The following is a 20682-nucleotide window of genomic DNA, read 5'->3' as shown; positions in this document are numbered from 1 at the left end:
CTTCTTAAGGTAAATTTTAACCTTGGTTCATGGGAAACATTTTCCCTCTGGTTTGGAAGGTTATGGGCTCAAGTCTCACCCCAGGGACCCGGGTGTATAATGCTAGGCTGACACACAGAGTGCAGCAGTGAGGAAGTGCTGCACTGTTGGAGGTAATGGCTTTCAGATAAGACATTAAAACAAGATGAATATAAAAGATCCCAACAACAACTATTATTTATATAGCATCTCTAACACAGTAAAAAGTTCCAAGATACTTCACAGGTACATTATAAAGCAAAAATTTGAAACTGAGCCATATAAGGATATTCGAGCAGATGATCCAAAGCTTGGTCAAAGAGGTAGGTTTTAAAGAGCATTCTAAAGGAAGAGAGAGGTAGAAAGTTAGAGAAGTTTAGGAAGGGAATTCCAGAGTTTGAGCCAAGGCAGTTGAAGGCACAGTCACCAACGGTGGAACAATTAAAATCAGGGATGCTACTGATGTCAGAATTATAGAAATGTGGATATCTTGGAGGGTTGTGAAACTGGAGGTGTTTATAGAGCTGGGGGGAACTAAGACCATGGAAGGATTTGAAAATAAGGCTGACAATTTTAAAAGCAAGGCATTGCCTAATTGGCAGCCAATGTAGGTCAGCAACCACAGGGGTGATAGATGAATGGGACTTGGCGCGAATTAGAACATAAGCAACAGAGCTTTGGATGGCTTCAAGTTTATGGAGAGTAGAATATGAAAGGCCAGTCAGGAGTGCTTTGGAATTGTCAAGTGTGGAGATAACAAATGCATGGATGAGGGTATCAGCAGCAGATGAGCCAAGACAGGGAGAGAGTCGGTGATGCTACCGCGGTGAAAATAGGAGGCCTGAGTGATCACGTGGACATGATTGGAAGCTCATTTCGGGATTAAATATGACACCAAAGTTGTAAACAGTCTGGCTCAATCTCAAACACTTGCCAGGGACAGGGTTCAAGTTGGTAGCTAGCAAACAGAGTTTGTCGCTGCGACTGAAGATAATGGCTTTGGTTTTCGCAATATTTAAATGGAGGAATTTTCTGTTGCACCATTACAGCAGTCTGACAATGTAGAGGTAGCGATTAACAAAGGTGGTAGTGAGGTAGAACTCAGTGTTGTCAGCATATGTAGGAAATGATATTGTGTTTACAGATGAGTTCACCAAGGAGCAGCATGTAGATGAGAAATAGGAGGGGGCTAAGGATAGATCCGCATATTGGAGTGGGTGAGGAAGGGGTGTGAAAGGGGTCCTGAGCTAATGGTGCAGGAGTGAGAAGAGAAGCCATTGCAGGTGATTCTCTGGCTACAATTAGATGGATAAACTGAGCTGTGTGTGGCTCCTCACTTGACTAGTTTTTCAGCTGCGGTCAGTTTCTAGTCAGAATATCAGAAGAGCAACACTCTGCTGATTTTGCATTTTATGGTGTCCTCCAACTTGGCCTTCATCTTCCTGTTCTGCAACTGGGTCTATACATCTCCTGAATCTTCATTCCTACAAACATACTTCCATCAGTGCGTCCTCCCATACTCTATACTCAAAATGCTACTGGACTTCACTCGCTTCACCTGTCTCCAAACTCGAACAACACCTCGTTGATGCTTCATGCTGATCCACCCTTCCTAAGTTGTCTTTATTCCACTACGGGACTCCTGATTGTAACTCTGGACCAATGTTCCCTCTAATTTTTTTCCATCCATGTGTTGAATGAATTTTGTTACGTGCACCAATATCAAGATACTGCATGGATGTGCACCACCAGTAGAAATAAAAACAAATATATACAATATATAATTTTAGAAAGTTATCATAGGTGTGGGAGTAAAAGAAAGAATACAACTCCCAGCCATTGACACAGTAACATGCTAGTCCACAAATTACCAGATTTACTGAATTTAAATGTTACATGGTGGCATTTGAACTCACAACCTCTAGGTTTTAAGTTTAGGACTATAACCACTACATTACCATGCATGAGAGATATTTGTTAGTTTTTATATTGTAGCTTCTATTTTAATTATTTGACAGATAAGGATCTTTTGTTTCAATTTGACAGGCTGAAACAGCCAAGGAGGCTTGCCTTTTAAATTGATAGAAAATATAGAAAAGGCAACTTTTATTTTTTCAGCATAATGAGTATTTACTTAAAACTGCTATGAATAGTGAGGAAAATAGCTCAGTTATTTCTTCAAATCAAAAAATATAATCAGGCTGAGGTAAAGTGTCTCTGAATTTAGAAAGAGGTTGGCTCTTGTGAACTAGAAGGTGAAGGGTAGAGAGACACTGTCCTGTAAATTAAATGGATACTGTCATGACCATGGATCCTATACCTGAATGACTTATGGACATATTGAACTTTTAAGTAAGGCATGTTTTTTTTTAAAAAAGGACATACAAGCAAAAGCTGGCTGAGACTGTAAGGTATCCACTTTCTGGAAAATTCCTATGTGGATTACTTGACCAACTAGTTCAGAGAGAACGGAATGTCACACATAAAAGGTGTGACACAGCCTCCTTCAGACAGAGGCACTTCAAAGGAAAAGATTCAATGCAAACTGAACTGTAATCGCCTGTGGTTGCAGAGATTATGGAAAATGATTACCATCTCAGCCAAAACCACCTCCTGTTGAGTTATAGCCCAGGCTGGGAACATGAACTAAGTTGAAAAGAAAACAGATCTGGGCGAAAGACATGTTTGTTCTTTCCCTTCCAGGAATACACAAGGGGTTTAAAAAAAGCCAACTGCAACCCTAGTTTGGTGTGCTAGTCTGGTGTTCTATTCTGGTGTGTTATGTGCTGTGAAGGTCACAGTTGAAGAACGCCAGCTGGGCATCCCTGAGCTTGGAGGTGAAAAAAAACTCTTTCCCTCTGATTGGCAGAAGCAAGTCATAAGTCAGCAAAGCCACAGTTGAAAAGGAAACAGGACAACTCCTTTCAGCTAGCCTGCAGACCAATAATTTCCAACCCAAATGCGCAACCACCAAAGTCAGCGCTACCAGACTCACCCCAATTTAACTGCCGCAGTGTTTCACCATCTACTCCCCACAGACAAGCCAAAGGACTGATTTATATATCTTTTTAACTTTTATTTTTTGACTCAATTTCTCAATTCTAATCTATGTGTGGGGTGGCCTAGGAAACTGCAGGGACCCCATTTGGTGCTGGAAGGGTTAATGAGAAGTTGATCGTACGCCTAGGCCTAAGAGAAAAATACTACAACCTTGAGAAGAATACAATCTTGTCTGACCACAGTTGTAGGATGAGCCCTGAGACATTCCATTTTGTTCTTTCTCAGGCCGAATGTAATCAGGGTTGTGATAAGCTACTGCGTAACCAAACATCTGTTGTGAGGAAAATGGAAATTTACTGGAACATGGATTGGTCAGTTAACTTATGCAAATAAATGGATAGGTTTGTTGCAAAACTTACTGATTGGCTGTAAAAATGCTTTTAACAAATCTGCGTGTATTCTGCTACAAGACTGTACAGTAGCTCTCATTGTGCTATCTCCCTTGTGCACAAGTAATAAATGGGGTTTCTTACGTACGAAATGATGCCTCGGTGTGATTAATCTCCGACAGTTTCTTGGAGGTCCCACCGAGATGACTAACCCCTAGGGTTGGGCCACGGAGCGCCAGCGTTAGGACCTCGCGGTTCAAGGACTCTTCAGTCTGCGGCAGCCCGATTTGGGCTTCTGGGGTTCATTGACCCGCGAACTGTCTTCGCCTGCCTGTGGCTGACTCTTAGGGTAAGTCATCTATTTAAGTATTTAGGAGATTAATTTGTTGCAGTCCGGGACCACTCTGGCTAGGATATACTCGGGGTCGGTAGCCCCTAGAGTTGGTACTGAGTGTGTGTGTGCGTGATTGCGGCTCGGGGTCCGGGAACCCTCGAGCGTGAGTGGGCTGATTGATGAAAGTGGTTTGCGGGTCGGGGACCCGCCAAGGACTGGCCTTTCTTAGTTATTAGATAGAGAATGGGTAATATGGCATCAAAGAAACCCCAGGTTCCCCCTTCAAAGGGAACCCCAAATGCTTATATTATTATGGACCTGAAAGTGTCCAACATGTTTCTGAATGGGTTAAGTGGACCCAAGGTAAGGGAGAGAGCTTTTAATCGGGATAGAATTGAGCTCTTAGCATATGTTTTAAGGGAGGTAGAGAAGTCGGGTCAGGAGACACAACTCTGGCAGCGCATTTGTGTGGCCTTGCGGAAGGCTTTCCCTGACATAGTTGATTGGCACCGGCCCCTATATTTTACGCAGCCCCTCAATTGCCCAACTTTTACAATTGCCAGCCCCAATCTGTTATGTGGCCTCAGAATATGTGGCAGCCTAATTGGCAACAGGGCACCCAGGGGAATCGACGACGAGGGAGAGGAAGAGGCTGCAAGGCGGGACCAAAAGGGGGTGGCCGCTCAAATTGTTTCAACTGTGGCCAGGGGGGTCATTGGGCCCGAGACTGCCCTCGGTCCCCTGCAGCTCCCCCACAAGCGGCACCTCAGCAGGAACCAGCCCCTGCCTCTCAGCCGATCCCCTACTCGGTAGCTAATCCATTTGGGGGTACGACACAATAGAGTTGCCACACCCTTTTACCTCTTATTACCGTTGAGGAATCCACTATCCCTTTGTCTGTTAATGGCCATCTCTTGAATTTCCTTATCGAAACTGGAGCGACTAATTCTACCCTTCAGCCTGTCGAGGCTCCTGATGTCATCCCCTCTAGGGATTTGATTTCCATTGTTGGGGTCTCGGGACAACCGCTTTCGCTGCCAGTTTCTGAACAAGTGCCCTTTGACCTGAATGGAAGAAAAGGATTCCATCGATTCCTCCTTGGGGCTGACGTCCCGGTCAATCTTTTGGGTCGTGATCTCCTCTGCAAACTTGGTTGCACTTTAGACTGCTCTAATAATTCTATCACTCTTCAAGTTCCCGAGTCTACTTACTCCACAGTCATCGGCCTTCCACAGGAAGATGCTTCGCGTCATCTTCATGTTTGGTGGTGTAATTTTGGACTTTGTGATTTATCCGATAAACGAGGCTACTCCGGCTTCTGACCAACCACTGTGTTTCCGCCATGATAGCCATCCACCCGGCCCTGCAACACTGGCTTCGGGATCTTCACTGTACAGCTCGCTACTCTGCCTGCTCGGATCACCAGTATGCCCGTGAGGTAACAGGCCATTTGGGTGAGTGCTATGTTCTTTCTATATCTTCCCTTTGCGTCGGACCTGAAGGGGTTGCTGGTTCCATGTCCCTTCCTCCAGCTGCCCAACCACTTTTTCATGCCCGGGATGTTGCGCCTCATGTTACCCTCTGTGTCTCCGCTGGATATCAGGCCAGGGACCTTGGTCCTATGGTGTACCGCCTTCAGTGCACGGATCCCCAATCATCTGTGGAATTGATGGGCGGCTACCTGAATATCTATGATCAGGCCATCCAATTTTTTCCCTCTATACCCCTTGAGTATCCTGCCTATTTTCAGCACCATGCTCTAGGCAGTGTAACCACTGGTTACCTTGATAACTATCCCCGATACCTTGTGGGCAAAGGGTCCTAATGATGTTGGTCGAGTATTATCAGCAGAACCCTTTCAGGTGCGTTTGGATCCCTCTAAACCCCTCCCTCGGAAAGCTCAATACCCTCTTAATCCCGAAGCGATGGAAGGCATAAAGCCTGTCCTCCAAGACCTTCTGAACTGCGGTGTTGTTGTTCCCACCGTTAGCCCCTGCAACACTCCTATACTCCCTACGCAGAAGCCAGGCAAGGATACCTGGTGTTTTGTCCAGGACTTGCGGGCGGTAAACGCTTGTGTGATCCTGGCCTATCCAGTGGTGGCCAACCCGGCTACCATACTTACCTGTGTTCCTCCTAACTCCACTTGTTATACTGTTGTTGACCTCTGTGGAGTCTTTTTCTCCATACCCATACACCATGACTCTCAGTTTCTCTTTGCTTTCACCTTTTACGGTACTCAGTATACATGGACCCGGTTGCCCCAGGGGTATACGGAGAGCCCGACCATTTTCTCCTGTGCCCTTCAGGCTGATCTTGCCAATGTCTCCTTTCCCAGGGGTTCTATTCTCCTCCAGTACGTCAATGACTTGCTTCTTTGCTCTCCGTCTGAGCAGACTTGTCTCGACAACTCCCTCACCCTCTTGAAAGCCTTAGCCCGTAAGGGCCATAAGGCTTCCCGTGAAAAGTTACAATTTTGCCGATCCCATGCTGAGTACTTGGGCCACGTTCTTGACGGCCCCACTCGCCTCCTATCCAAACGCCGTGTCGACAGCATTATCTCCCTCACCCACGCCAAAATTGGATCTGACTCATTTTCTTGGCATGTCAGGGTATTGTCGGCAGTGGTTCCCTAATTATGCGGAACTCACTACGCCCTTGCAGGATCTTGCCCTCCCTTCTGCCCCTGAGGACCTCGCTTGGGAGTCGGACTCCCAAGCCGCTTTTGTGGCTCTCAAGACAGCCCTTATTTCAGCCCCCGCCCTCGGCCTTCCAGATTATACTAAACCTTTTCACCCTTATGTTCACGAACGTTGCGGCTTTTCACAGGGGGTACTTACCCAGTCCCATGGAGATGCCCAGCGACCGGTTGCTTACTACAGTACTCACTTAGATCCTGTTGCGCGCAGTTATCCCTCCTGTATTCGATCCATTGCGGTCCTTGCTGTCGTCGCCGCCCAGTCCCTTACCCTTGGGTACCCTGTTGTTCTGCATGTTCCCCACACAGTCGCGGATCTCCTTAACCGTTCGGCTACCCAACACCTTACTGCTGCCCGCGTCACCCACTATGAGACAGCTCTTTTAGGGGATCCCTCATTGACTATTGTACGATGCACTACTCTCAACCCTGCTACCCTGTTACCCGCAGAGGAAGACAGCGAGTCTCATGATTGCTCCACTATTGTCCAGCACTCCACCCTACCTCGTCCAGATCTGCAGGATCATCCTCTCTTAAATCCCGACCTCATTCTTTTTGTCGATGGCTCCTCTACTCGATCACCAAGCAGCGATTTACTTACCGGCTATGCTATTTGTGACTCTTACTCTGTTATTGAAGCATCTCGTCTCCCGCCGTCCTGCTCTGCCCAGGCCGCTGAACTTTTCGCTCTTATACGAGCCTGCATATTTGCTGCCAAACAATCGGCCAATATCTATACCGACTCTTGATACACTTTCGGCGTGACACATGACTTTGGGCAACCTTGGAAACTCCGGGGATTCCTCACATCAGCAGGAACCCCCATCCGCCATGGGCAGCTCATCACTAATCTTTTAACGGCTATCCAGCTCCTCTCCTCCCTTGTTGTTATTAAATGCTCTGCCCATACACAGGGCAATGATTTTGTTTTTCAAGGTAATGATGGGGCTGACCGTGCCGCCCGTGGTCGGTCTCAGTGGGTCTGTGGTTCCCCTTTGTTATCAGGCTGCAACCCCTTCTCCTATAGCTAGTCTAACTGATCTTATTCACTTGCAGTCGCAGGCATCTACCCATGAACAACACAGTTGGACTCAAGCATCATGCGCAAAACGCTCTGATGGACTCTGGATTTCTTCTGATGGCCGTGCAGTTGCCCCAGCTTCACTCCTGCCTTGGATTGCCCGCTTGTTACATTCATTTACCCATGCGGGCAAAAGGGGGATGAACAGAATGGCACAGCATATGTGGTTTGCGCCTGAATTTTTCGCCATGGCAGCTAAAATAGCTTCACAATGTCTGCTTTGTCAACAACATAACCCAGGCAAGGCGCCCACAGTGACTGCTGGTACAGGACCCCGGCCATGGGGCTCGTTTGTACACCTACAAATGGACTTTATACAAATGCCTAAATGTATGGGATATAATTATGTTTTGGTTATAGTATTTCGCGATGGGTGGAGGCGTATCCCACGCGATGAAATGATGCTATTATTGTTGCAAAATTGTTGTTGCATGAATACATATCCAGGTTTTGGATACCAGAGATTTTATCAGGTGATAATGGGCCTCATTTTATCGCTAAAGTGATAAAGGAACTGCTGAAGGCCTTACAATGCAAACATCACCTTTCCTGCCCATACCACACCCAGTCTACTGGGGTGGTGGAAAGACAAACTAGCTAAATTATGTGAAGAAACCGGTTTGAAATGGTCTGAAATTCTACCCTTGGCGCTCATGACTATGCGCTCTCACCCTAACCGTACCACCTCCCTTTCCCCTTATGAAGTTGTAATGGGACGTCCCATGCGCCTTCCGGTGGCCCCACCTTTGTCTGCTAGGGAAATGGACATCCACGCTATGAATGAGGGAATGATTACATACTGTATAGCGCTTACTAATTCTCTCAAAAGCTTGCATATACAGGTAGTAGAAGCTCAGAAAAAGCCCACTATTGAAGACTGCCATCAATACCAGCCCAGGGACCTAGTCCTGGTTAAGACCTTCAGGAGAAAGAACTGTTTGGAACCTCGATGGGAAGGACCTTTCCAAGTCCTGCTCACCACCCATACGGCCGTGAAGGTGGGAGGTCGGCCTTTGTGGATCCACGTCTCGCACATCAAGCGGACGCTGACCTCGGACGGAAGTGCTTGAGCAGGAACCTTGACTGAGCCGTCAGAATGTGGACTCTGATCTCGATCCTGTCCTGCACGGTCCTTGCGGGGGCATGGACTACCAATTCTGTGGTTCAACGAATGCAGGCCGTCGCCTTGCAAGTCAATCAACTAAATGTTGGATTTGTATTCATTTTCCCATTAACCTCTTCTCCTCAGAGATGCATTTTTTGGCTTTCCCCTCAGATTCCACATGGTCCCTAGGTAATACAGGGGCCCTCATTCATTGAACGCCCATTTGGAGACGGGAGCCCACCTTTGTGGTTGTTAAGGGGCCGGCCTGGCTATGCATCAGGAGAAATTATACCAAGGGTAGTACTCGGGTGGGTGAGTTGCCAGTGGGTTCTGTGCCTACCTTGCTGATTATGACTACTGGGAGGGTCGACTTCAGTTCCACAGCCAGTCTGGTCCTATGACCGCCTTCTGGGAGTTCAAGGTAAATGAGACGGTATGTCTTTTGCAGGTCCCGAGATCTGTGGCTAATCTCACATACTTTAACGTGAGTAGGTGTGATTGCCAATGATCGTACAATCTCACCTCAAAAAATTCCACCTCCACTTGGACCTCTAATGGCTACTACACTGAAGAATCTGGGCCTTGCAATTACAGAAATCAGTCCGGTTGCACGGGCTTGCTGGCCCTGCGAGCGTTGCAGCTCAGTCAGACCTGCCACATCCACTGGTATGCCCAGACGAATTCTTCTCTCGTCTGGAAGTGGCTTAACTTTTGCCAAAATTCCACTTATTGGTACCCTACCCTTGTCCGCAATGGCTCATTTTGGCTTTGCGGAAACAAGGCATACAAAACCCACCCTGTCGATTGGGCAGGCACCTGCACCATTGGCTATATTGTCCCTGAGGCCGTTGGGGTCGAGCGCCTTACCATCAACTCTCTCCACAACCATCTAGGGCCTGTGAGGCATCATAAACAATCGACCTGGAACCTACTTGTTACCCGTAACACCAGATTCCACAAGTTGGTCTGGGCCCTCATCCCCGGTCTAGGGGCCTCAGAGCTGGAAAAGGCCACTATTAATATCTCCGCTACAATGGAACTTATTGAGAATAAGACTGTTGACGCCATTCAGAGTCTGCAGTTGGAAACTAAGTCCCTTTCCAAGGTTGTCCTCCAGAACCGTATGGCCCTAGACTTCCTGCTAGCAGCGCAGGGGGGAGTCTGTACGGCTATTAATGAAACAGGACCAGAGGATTGAGACTGATGTACATTTCATTCAGGACCAGGTGCGCCTCCTCCATGCAGTTGCCCAGGAAAAATCCTTTGACTGGTAGGGGTGGCTCCCTAATATCAGCGGGTGGTATGGGGGCTTTTTTAAAACCCTCCTCAAATACCTTGTCATAGGTCTTGCCGTACTCATTGTTCTGTATGTTGTTGTCCAGCTCGTCCTCTGTTGCATCCGCTCTGTCTGCCGACTACAGAACCTCCAGAGTCCTGGTGGCAAGCCAGCTATCTATTCCCTCCCACTCCTCAGGAATCAGGACCCCACTGAGGGTGAAGCCCGGCGACTAGGATACATAGAACTTGGCTAAGGGCATTGGATTGTCCTTTTAGGACAAAAGGCGGGGGGGGGAAGTGTGGTGGCCTAGGCAACTGCAGGGAGCCCATTTGGTGCTGGAAGGGTTAATGAGAAGTTGATTGTATGCCTAGGCCTAAGAGTAAAATACTACAACCTTGAGAAGAATACAATCTTGTCTGACCACAGTTGTAGGATGAGCCCTGAGACATTCCATTTTGTTCTTTCTCAGGCCGAATGTAATCAGGGTTGTGATAAGCAACTGCGTAACCAAACATCTGTTGTGAGGAAAATGGAAATTTACTGGAACATGGATTGGTCAGTTAACTTATGCAAATAAATGGATAGGTTTGTTGCAAAACTTACTGATTGGCTGTAAAAATGCTTTTAACAAATCTGCGTGTATTCTGCTACAAGACTGTACAGTAGCTCTCATTGTGCTATCTCCCTTATGCACAAGTAATAAATGGGGTTTCTACGTACGAAATGATGCCTCGGTGTGATTAATCTCCGACATGTGTTATATTGTTATTACTTTTTTTTCTTACGTTTAGTAACTAATAAACTTACGCTTTCTTACTCTTTCATCTGAAAACAGAAGAGAACATTGTGAAGAGAGAATTCTTCCTAGGAGATGACTTTTATTATTCATTCATGGGATGTGGGCATTGCAGGCTAGGCCAGCATTTATTACCCGTTCCTAATTGCCCTTGTTCAGAGGGCATTTAAAAGTCAACCACATTGTTGAGAGTCTGGAATCACATGTTTTATGGTAGTTTTTGGGAAGTAGTGCGATTCATTCCACCAACAGCGTTTTTTAGATTTAAAAAAATCTATGAATTGTGAAGTAATAATCCAGTTGACCCTTTTAAAAATAAACTGTGTCTAGCATGCAAACATATGTAACCTGGGGACTATGCATGGTTTAGTGTCACATGAGTTAACCTCACAAGACCCTCTGCATTATTAATCGGATATCTGGGCTACGAATCCAACTTTTCACAAACTCGTTAGAGATGTCCTTGAGTTTTTAAATGTGTCAACTGTCTTCGGGATCAATCTTCCTTTAATAATTCTACAAAACCCAACTGCAACAGAATGACTAGATCAGTGATATTAACTAGCCCAGAAATCCTCTTACTAACTCTTCATAATTCTTTCTTTCAACTTACCTCCTTCCTGCCACTGAATCACCCCAGCTCACCCCCTCTCTCGACTTGCAGCTTCCCTCCTCGACCCTCCCGCTTGCCGCCTCCAACTCACACTCTGCTTCCCTCTCCCGAACCTCGCTGTGAACGAGAACTTGAGGGAAGGGAAACGACTGATGCAGCAAGAGGGGCTGCGAGTGGGAGGTTCGGGGGGAAAGCGGCCATCAGGGGGTAGGGAAGCAGCAAGCAGGAGGGAGAAGCGGCAAACGGGAGGGTCAAGGAGAAGCGGCAAGTGGTGGGGTCGAGGAGGGGAAGGGTTGGCAAGCGAGAAAGCCGCAGGAAAACCAAGTGCTGACAGAGCTTCAGGCTCAAGGAACTGACATGAATGAATTTCTGAATTGCGGATGTTCATTCCACCTAATTAATCATGTCAGGTTTGGCTCCCGTCCCTTAATTTCTTGCCGTGGGGAATTCCACCAGTTCTTTGCTCATGGGCTAGAATGGCAGTAAACCTCATTAAACCTCAGGATGGCGCGGCTATAATAACTGAGCACACAACATTTGACCGATTCAAAAACAGAAAATGCTGGAAAAACGCAATAGTTTTCAGAAGAGTCAGAAAGCTCTAAAGAGTCATTAAGTCTCGAAACGTTAACTGTTTTTTTTCTCCCCGCAGATGCTGTTAGACCTGCTGAGTTTTTCCAGCATTTTCTGTTTTTGCTTCAGATTTCCAGCATCCGCAGTATTTAGCTTTTATTTACATTTGACGGATTGTTGTGCAGCCGCACAGGCACCGAGCTCAGAGGGAACACTGCTGGGGACTATTTCCTCTTATCACCATCTACTGCATATTGCCGATTTACTATCACGTTCCTGTAAATAGACCTATGTAACTTGCACTCTCCTTATGTCTATTTGTGTGGGGAATTTGGCAATTCTTCCGGACCCAAGCCTATCAAACTAATTCCACTTTTACTCTTTATTTTAACTTGTTTTCTCTTTACCCCTCTTAGATTCTCTTCTATGGCCATGCCTCCTTTCACTTCTCCACTCTCAGGCACTCTGCTTCCCAATTGCCATCAACACATCTTCCTGCACTCCTGCTGCCAACCCCGGGCTCAATTCCACGAGATAAGAAAGGCTCTGCCTTGCCTGGATGCTAAGTCCTTCCATCAAGTGGTATTGAAAATAAAAAATTTAAAGTATCAACAACTGAGATGGAGGTTTTGTAAATCTTAAATCTTGCTCACAATATCCAGCTGATACTCTGTGTGTGAAATCACGTAAACATCTTTGATTAAATGACTGGGTTGTAATCGCTCCCACTTTCACTCCTGTTCACTTATCGCCAGAAACATGTGAGGAGGCCAAATCCATCGCTCAGCTCCCCGCCCATTTAATTAAATGATGCCGGTCCGTTTACTTGGAGGGGGGGCCACGGGGCAGCCCTGGCGCCCTCACTCTCCGCTCCCAGCCCGAAACAAGGTGGCAGCCGGAGTGAGAGCCCGAGGATGCTGATCAACAGCAGCAAACCCCCGGCTCCTCCCTCAGTCAGACCCAGGCCCGGACCTTAACCACACCTCACAGTCCGGCACTGCTCAGCGCCACCAGTCACAAAGCCGCCTTTCACCCACCTGCTCAACTCCCGGGTCTAAAGAAGCTGCGTCAACCCGTCTACTCCAACACCACAAAACCGAGCCGAGTACCGCTTTCCAGCCGGCCGTCCATGACAACCACCACCACAACAACTTCACCGCCAACTGCCCAGCACTGCAGCGCCAAGGTCCTCCTAGTGGACACAACCCAGCACTGCAGCGCCAAGGCCCTCCTGCTGGATACAATCCAGCACTGCAGCGCCAAGGTCCTCCTAGTGGACACAACCCGGAACTGCAGCGCCAAGGTCCTCCTGCAGGACACATCCAGCACTGCAGCGCCAAGGTCCTCCTAGTGGACACAACCCAGCACTGCAGCGCCAAGGCCCTCCTGCTGGACACAATCCAGCACTGCAGCGCCAAGGTCCTCCTGGTGGACGTAATCCAGCACTGCAGCGCCAAGATCCTCCTGGTTGACAGTCCGGCACTGCAGTGCCAAGGTCCTCCAGCTAGACACAGTCTATTACTGCAGCGCCAAGGTCCCCTGGTGGACACAATCCAGCACTGCAGCGCCAAGGTCCTCCTGCTGGACACAGTCCGGCACTGCAGCGCCAAGGTCCACCTGGTGGACAGAGTTCGGCACTGCAGTGCCAAGGTCCTTCTGGTGGACGCAGTCCGGCACTGCAGCGCCAAGGTCCTCCTAGTGGACACAACCCAGCACTGCAGTGCCAAGGCCCTCCTGCTGGACACAATCCAGCAATGCAGTGCCAAGGTCCTCCAGGTAGACACAGTCTAGCACTGCAGCGCCAAGGTCCCCCTGGTAGACACAATCCAGCACTGCAGCACCAAGGTCCTCTTGCTGGACACAATCCAGCACTGCAGCGCCAAGGTCCTCCTGGTGGACATAATCCAGCACTGCAGCGCCAAGGCCCTCCTGGTGGACACAGTCCGGCACTGCAGTGCCAAGGTCCTTCTGGTGGACACAGTCCAGCACTGCAGTGCCAAGGTCCTCCTAGTGGACACAGACCAGCACTGCAGCGCCAAGGTCCTCCAGGTGGCCACAGTCTGGCACTGCAGTGCCAAGGTCCTCCTAGTGGACACAGACCAGCACTGCAGCGCCAAGGTCCTCCAGGTGGCCACAGTCTGGCACTGCAGCGCCAAGGTCCTCTTCATGGACACAGTCTGGCATTGCAGCGCCAAGGTCCTCCTGATGGACACTGTCTGGTACTGCAGTGCCAAGGTCATCCTGGTGGACACAGTCCTTCACTGCAGCGCCAAGGTCCTCCTGATGGAACAAAAACAGATAATGCTGGAAAAACTCAGGTCTAACAGCATCTGTGGAGGAAAAAAAGAGTTTTTAACAGGTTCAGGTTCAGAGTTCTAGCATCTGCGGTATTTTGCTTTTATCCTGCTGGTGGACACAGTCTGGCAATACAGCATCAGGACCCTCCAGGTGGACTGCAAAAGACTGAAAATGGCACTCATTATGTTTGCTATTGATATGCTCAGTGTATCCATCAGTTGGAAAATTATAGGGAAATTTGGAGAAGTAGTCGACAACAAGTAAGAAGCCATCACCTCTAACATTGAATAAGTCAATCATTATTCTTGACCATGGATGTGATGGAACATCATGAGGATGGTGTGGCTCTTTATGTTGCAACTCGGCTGATGACCCTACATAAAATCATAGAATGTTTTTGTCTCAGAAAGAAGCCACTTGGCCCATCATGTTTGCACTGGCCGAAAAATGAGCCATCCAGCCTAATCCCACTTTCCAGTATTTAGTCCGTAAACCCTGCAAGTTATGGCACGTAGGTACATATCCAGAGACTTTTTAAATGAGTTGAGGGTTCCTGCCTCTAATGCCTTTTCAGTCAGTGAGTTCCAGACCCCCAGAAACCTATGGATGATAACTGTTTTCCTCATCTCCCCTCTAATCTTTCTACCAATCACTTTAAATCTTTGTCCCCGAATCACTGACCTCTCTGCTAAAGTAAATAGGCCCTTCCCACCCACTCTCTCCAGGCCCCTCACAATTTTGTACATCTCAATCAAATCTACCCATAGCCTCCTCTGCACCAAGGAGAACAACCCCAGCCTATCCAATCTTTCCTCATAGCTGCAATTTTCCAATCCTGGCAACATCCTTGTACCCTCTCTAATGCAATTACATCCTTCCTGTAATGAGGTGACCAGAACTTCACACAGTACTCAAGCTGTGGCCTAACTAATGTTTTATATAGTGTTAGGAAGGTATAATATTTTTCATAATGTTATCAGAATTTATTGTAAGGTAGAGTAATAGTGGGGTCTGTGTCTATGTGTGTGTGTGTGTGTGTGTGTGTGTGACTTAATTGAATTAAAGGCTGCTGGTCTGAAGTCTTTGATGTAACAGAAGATAAGCTAGGTTTGAAATGTTCAGTAGGTAAACATAGGTGTGAAGGGAACATTTGTATTTTTAAATAAACCAGAACAGATTGAATTCAAAAGAGGGAGTGAAATTTTTCACCTAGCCAAGAGAAGTTAAGAAATAGTGTGTTTATTTTTCCCAAAGATTACTGGTAAAACTGGTACTATGAGAGATTTTTATTATTAGAGAGGGAAAGTCCAAAGACATAGTGAAACAATGGGAATTTGCATTCAAAGGAGAAAATATGTACAAAGGAGAGAAGGTTGCATGTAAGGGTAGGCATTCTAAGATCTAAAACAAGTGTGAAAAAGCCTCCAGTATCTAAGCCTCAAGCTGCTGCCTACAAAGAACTGAAGCTAAGAAAACTCACTTTGAATTGGATTGTTCAGGGTATCGTGTTTCTCTGCCTGGGTCTTTTAAAATCTATATGTCTTACTGTTGCCTTAATGAAAGTGTAACTGGGAGTTAGATTAACTAGGGGATTTAGAAGTTATCATAGCAGTAATTTGTAGATCTATGTGTGTGCTTAAAATCATTTCTTCTATTAATAAATGTTTAATTTAGTTTTGCAAGAAATCTATAAGACTCAGTGGTCTTATTACTACTGAATTCAAGGCAGCAGCAGTGTGTACCATCTACAATATGCACTGCAGCAACACAACAAAGCTCCTACAACAGCACTTTCCAAACCCACGATTTCTACCATCTAGAAGGACAAGAACGACAGATGCATGGGAACATGACCACCTGCAAGTTCCCCATCCTGACTTGGAAATATATCGCCATTCCTTCACTGTCACTGGGTCAAAATCCTGGAACTCCCTTCCCAATACCACCTTGGATGTCCAAGAAAGCAACTCACCACCACTTTCTCAAGGACAATTAGGAATGGGCAATAAATGCTGGCCTAGCCAGTGACACCCACATCCCATGAAAGAATAAAATTTAAAAAGTACCTATCTTCAATCTTATTTTGCGCTTGCCACTTTTGTTAGGACACATGGGCCCACAACATCCGATCTCTAGATGGTTATACCACAGAGGTAACCCCCAAGATGAGCTACAGGACCCCTCAGAAATCAGAATAATGAGGGAATTGCTAGAAAGTTTGGACTTCCAATGGGAAATTTCCCTGCATTTGGAACCCTCTGAAAAAGTCTCCAATTATGGGAGAAATTGTTCCAGGTTTGCATTAAGTGTGGTAGCAGGGGGGCGAAAAAGAACGTTTTACCTGCCGGCCGCAATGGCGGCTTTTCACGCCGTATCATCCCAATCCCACCTCATTAATCATGCATTCCCGGGAAACATACTGTTTCGATGGCGGGCGGCCTCCAATTCGCCCGCCACGCTGTCACCTCGCCACTTCCTCATGCTGGGCACCATATTTAAAGCGCAGCCACACACACCTCTCAGTGCTTCCAGCCCAGAATTGCTGCAAAGAAGACATGGCCCCGAAAGGCAAGGAGTCAGCAGTGCCCCGGTTTAGTGGCGCATTCCTTGAGTGCCTTTTGGATGCCATGGAGGCCCGCCGTGATGTCCTCTACCCCCACTCTGGCTGCAGGAGGGGCAGCAACATCACCAATCCGGAAAAAGAGGACAGACACCCAGCGCGAAAAGAGGATGAATGATCTCTTCCGTTCCACCAGGGTAAGTCACTCTTCTCATCACTCTCAACTCTCTCACTCACAAACCCATCACACATCCACAGGGCCCTCACTCACTGCCAGTTCAAGGGACATCACCTCTCACTCTCTGACCACACCTTCATTGTCCTCATCCCATCCATGGGATCACTCACCACCCACACATGCCAGGCAGACTTATCATCTGGCCTGGCAGATGTTCTGCTTATACTCTCTCCATCTGTATTCATGCAGGACAAGCTGGCACACAACAAAAGGTAGAGGTCACAGATTGCTGGAGGAATGCCTGAAATCAAGGTCCTCACGGACTTTGGAAATAGTCATCCAACTGGCCGTCGATGTTCTGGACCGGTCCTGTGCTGAGGGTGAGGTCGGCGCTGCTCTACCAGGTGAGAATCCAGCAGTGCAACATCTATCAGGCAACCATGCCGTGAGTGGTGTGTCCTGTTTCACAGGCCACTGCCAGGCACTAATTATCTCCCCTTGCTTTTGCAGGCACGTCTGGGAAACAGCTGACGGAGCCCATGACCCAGGGCCTCCAATCAATCGCCAAAAGAAACATCAGAAGAAGAATCTGAAGGCAGCCCCGCTGAAGTCCTGTCCCAGCTCACCCACACCCTCCCCCAGTGCAGAGACACACACCTCGGTGGGACCTGGCTTTAGAATAGCCTCAGGATCACAACCTGGTGAGCACATTGCACCATCTGATCCACAGCAGGCGGCAGCAGGGACTTCCCAGGCCCCCGGCACTTGGAGGACTGCTGGAGACCAGAAATCTGCTGTGTACGAGTCAGGTGATGAGCCTCTGGACTCGGTCGTGTCTCAGTTGCAGGAGCTGCAAAGGCAAGCTCAGGAACATCAGGAAGGGATGTATGCTGCACTCCTCAGATTGCAAAGCATGATGGAGGAGTCCGTCTGCCTTTAGGAAGAGGCAATAGCGCCGGCATGCCAACGCACCAGGGTCAACACTGGTAGGCTAGCGGTCGCCTTGGAGACCTTGGTCCAGGACATCAGTCCTGCACTGCTGTGTGGGCTGAACTCCATTGTTGACACCATAGTTGGCCTCCAGCAGAATCAATGTGAGAGGGGTGCGGGGCAGCTCGATCCCACTCTAGCTCCCCCTTCTCCTCAATGAGTCAGCCAAGGGCCCTTGGCCGCCCATAGGGAGGAGGATCAGCAGTTGCATACCCCAGGGCCATCCACCCAGGTGACTCCGGGAGTGTTCAGCCCATCCGAATCCCCTCTTCCTGTGACCTCAGCAGCTCCAGCTCCACAGGCCAAGGAGGGTGCCACCGCCACACAGCAGGGCCCTGAAAGCAGGCTGGGGGCTCCAGGTCTCAACCCTCCAGGGGACGCCCACCAAGGTCATCACAGACAGGGTGTAGCAGTCATCAGGCTGCCTCCACCTCCACTGTGGATGTCAGGAGAGCACCAAGATGTAGGGGCAGGGTTAGGAAGGTGAAGAAGATGTAGTTGCACAGCCTGGGCACGGGTGTTAATCACTTGTACATAATGTTCACTATTGTAAATAAACTCCCAAGAATGTCTCCTTAACTATGGCCCCTTGTTATGATGAGCAGTGTTCCTGTCACTCAGATGTGAAACCTCGGTTCCTGCACAAGATAAAGACAGGTGTCTAGTCTAGGGTCTCTTCCCTGCGCAGTGTGTAACTTTCAGACCAAAGTGGTTGTCCAGCTTCATACTCACCAGACACATCAGTGAATCCTGCACCTCGATGGTGCATGTCGTTGCTGCCAGAATGTCGTGGGCAGGTGTCACAGAGTTCCGTCATTCTCTCTGTGTGCTGTCAGCACCTTTGAGGTGGGGCTGACCCCCACCTCTTCAGCATCTGTGACCAGTGACTCTGTGCTCCTGAAGGGCTCAGGTGCTGAAGGCTGACAAAGGATTGGGTTCATTTAAGGTTTCACAGCTGCGTCTCTATGATGTGACCCTGATCACAGAGCGCAAGAGAACTGCCCTCGGCCAGACGGGAGCCAGACATTCATAGAGGCAATGTGAAGATCCACAGAGTGTCCTCACTACATGTCATCATCATCCTCCTGGAATTGAGCAATTATTAGGGCCACCACTTGTCTACATGACAAGAGCGTTAGTACAGGGGATATGTGCGCTGCCATCAGCCAGACCAAAGTCAAAGATTCACAGATGCAAGGTGAGGAGCTATGATGTCTCCTCACTGCATGTTGACATCATCCTCCACAAATCTAGCAGCTATGAGGACCTCCTGAACACGCCTTCCTTGCCTGGCCAGTGCTTTGGCCTCATCGCCGTCATCCTCACCTTCAAGGACCTTCTTGCCCTCATCCCCATTAGCGTTGTCCTCATTGGAGGAGACATCCAGCTCCTCCATCTCTTCCTCAGCCAGTTTCTTGCCCCATTGCAGCACCAGGTTGTAAAGGGTGCAGCAGGCAACAATGATGCATGACACCCTCTGTGGACTGTATTGCAGGGCTCTGCCAGACCGGTCTAGGTACCAGAACCTCATTTTCAGCATCCCGATGGTTTGTTCCACCAAGTTGCCACACGGGTGTCATCAGCCACGGCCTCTGCAGGTAGCCCTTGTCCTCGAGAAGCCATCCCTGCAGCCTCTGTGGACTCTGGAAGACTCCAGGTACCTGTGACTGACTGAGGATGTAGGCATTGTGCACACTTTCTGGAAACCGTGCACGTACCTGCAGGATGCACTTCTGGTGGTCGCACACCAGCTGCACATTCAGCGAATGGAAGCCCTTGCATTTGATGTAGTCCACTGAGTGTTGCGATGGAGATCTGAGCGCCACATGAGTGCAGCTAATGACACCCTGCACCTGTGGGAATCCAGAGATCTGGGCGAATCCAATCGCTCTTGCACCCTGGCTTTCCTGGTCCCAGGTGAAATGCACAAAGTTGTGTGCCTTCACGAAGATGACGTCCGTAATGTCATGGATGCATTTGTGGGTGGAGGCTTGCGATATCCCACAGAGGTCACATGTGGAGCCCTGAAAGGAGCCACTGGCATAATAATTGAGTGCCACGGTCACTTTTACTGCCACGGGCAGTGGATGCCCTCCATGTCCCCATGGCGCCAGATCCTGCAGTAGCTGGCAGATATGACCGACCAGTTCCCTAGGCATGTGCAGTCTTCAGTGACACTGGTTCTCGGTCATCTGCAGGAATGAAAGACAGTGTCTTTGGCCCTGGGTCCAGTGAGGCGCCGACCAGTGACGGCTCACTATGGCTCTTCACCAGTGTGTGCGGGAGCCCCAGCTGCCCCTTCTTCCTGAGGGTGCTACTCCTTCCTCTGCTCAGCCAGGCATCTCCATTGCTCTCTTCTCCTTTGTCCCTGCTCTCTGTAAGCCGTGATGTCACCAGGCTCCATGATCCTGATGCACTCCTCCTGCAGGATGAAAGAGAGGGATGCATGAGTTAGTATGGGTGTGCTAAGAACCTGCCTTGGTTAAGTCTGAAGGCCCCTTAATGCATCCCAGAGAGTGCTGGCCACCACTTGGAGTTTAGTGCACTGCATGGCTGCCTGAGACTCCACCCAACTCCGTCCCACTCCACCTGACTGATTGGCTGCAGCTTCGCCCATTGGACTGCATGCTGTGCTCTCAGCTCAGGCACAGGCATTCTCCTAACCCGCGCTGCAAGGCTGCTCTGTTGGCTCCCCCCAAGGGAAAGACTGGTCCAAACTGGGATAATGACATTGCAAGGGGCTGTGAGTGTCTCCACCAGTGACTGCTCC

General features: G+C 48.6%; 1 protein-coding gene across 2 annotated transcripts in view; it reads right to left on the bottom strand.

Moving 5' to 3' along the window:
• chst10 (carbohydrate sulfotransferase 10) overlaps positions 1-13073 on the bottom strand; it is an 87732-nt gene extending 74659 nt beyond the window's left edge. For both annotated transcript variants that reach the window (XM_078545651.1, XM_078545648.1), the window contains exon 1: positions 12924-13073. The gene's annotated coding sequence lies outside the window, so the exon portion shown is untranslated. The remainder of the gene's footprint in view (positions 1-12923) is intronic.
• Between the last annotated feature and the right edge of the window lie 7609 nt (positions 13074-20682).

The sequence above is a fragment of the Cetorhinus maximus genome, chromosome 7 (genome assembly GCF_964194155.1).
Source record: "Cetorhinus maximus chromosome 7, sCetMax3.hap1.1, whole genome shotgun sequence".
NCBI lineage: Eukaryota > Metazoa > Chordata > Chondrichthyes > Lamniformes > Cetorhinidae > Cetorhinus > Cetorhinus maximus.
This window is presented reverse-complemented; position numbering and strand designations above follow the sequence as displayed.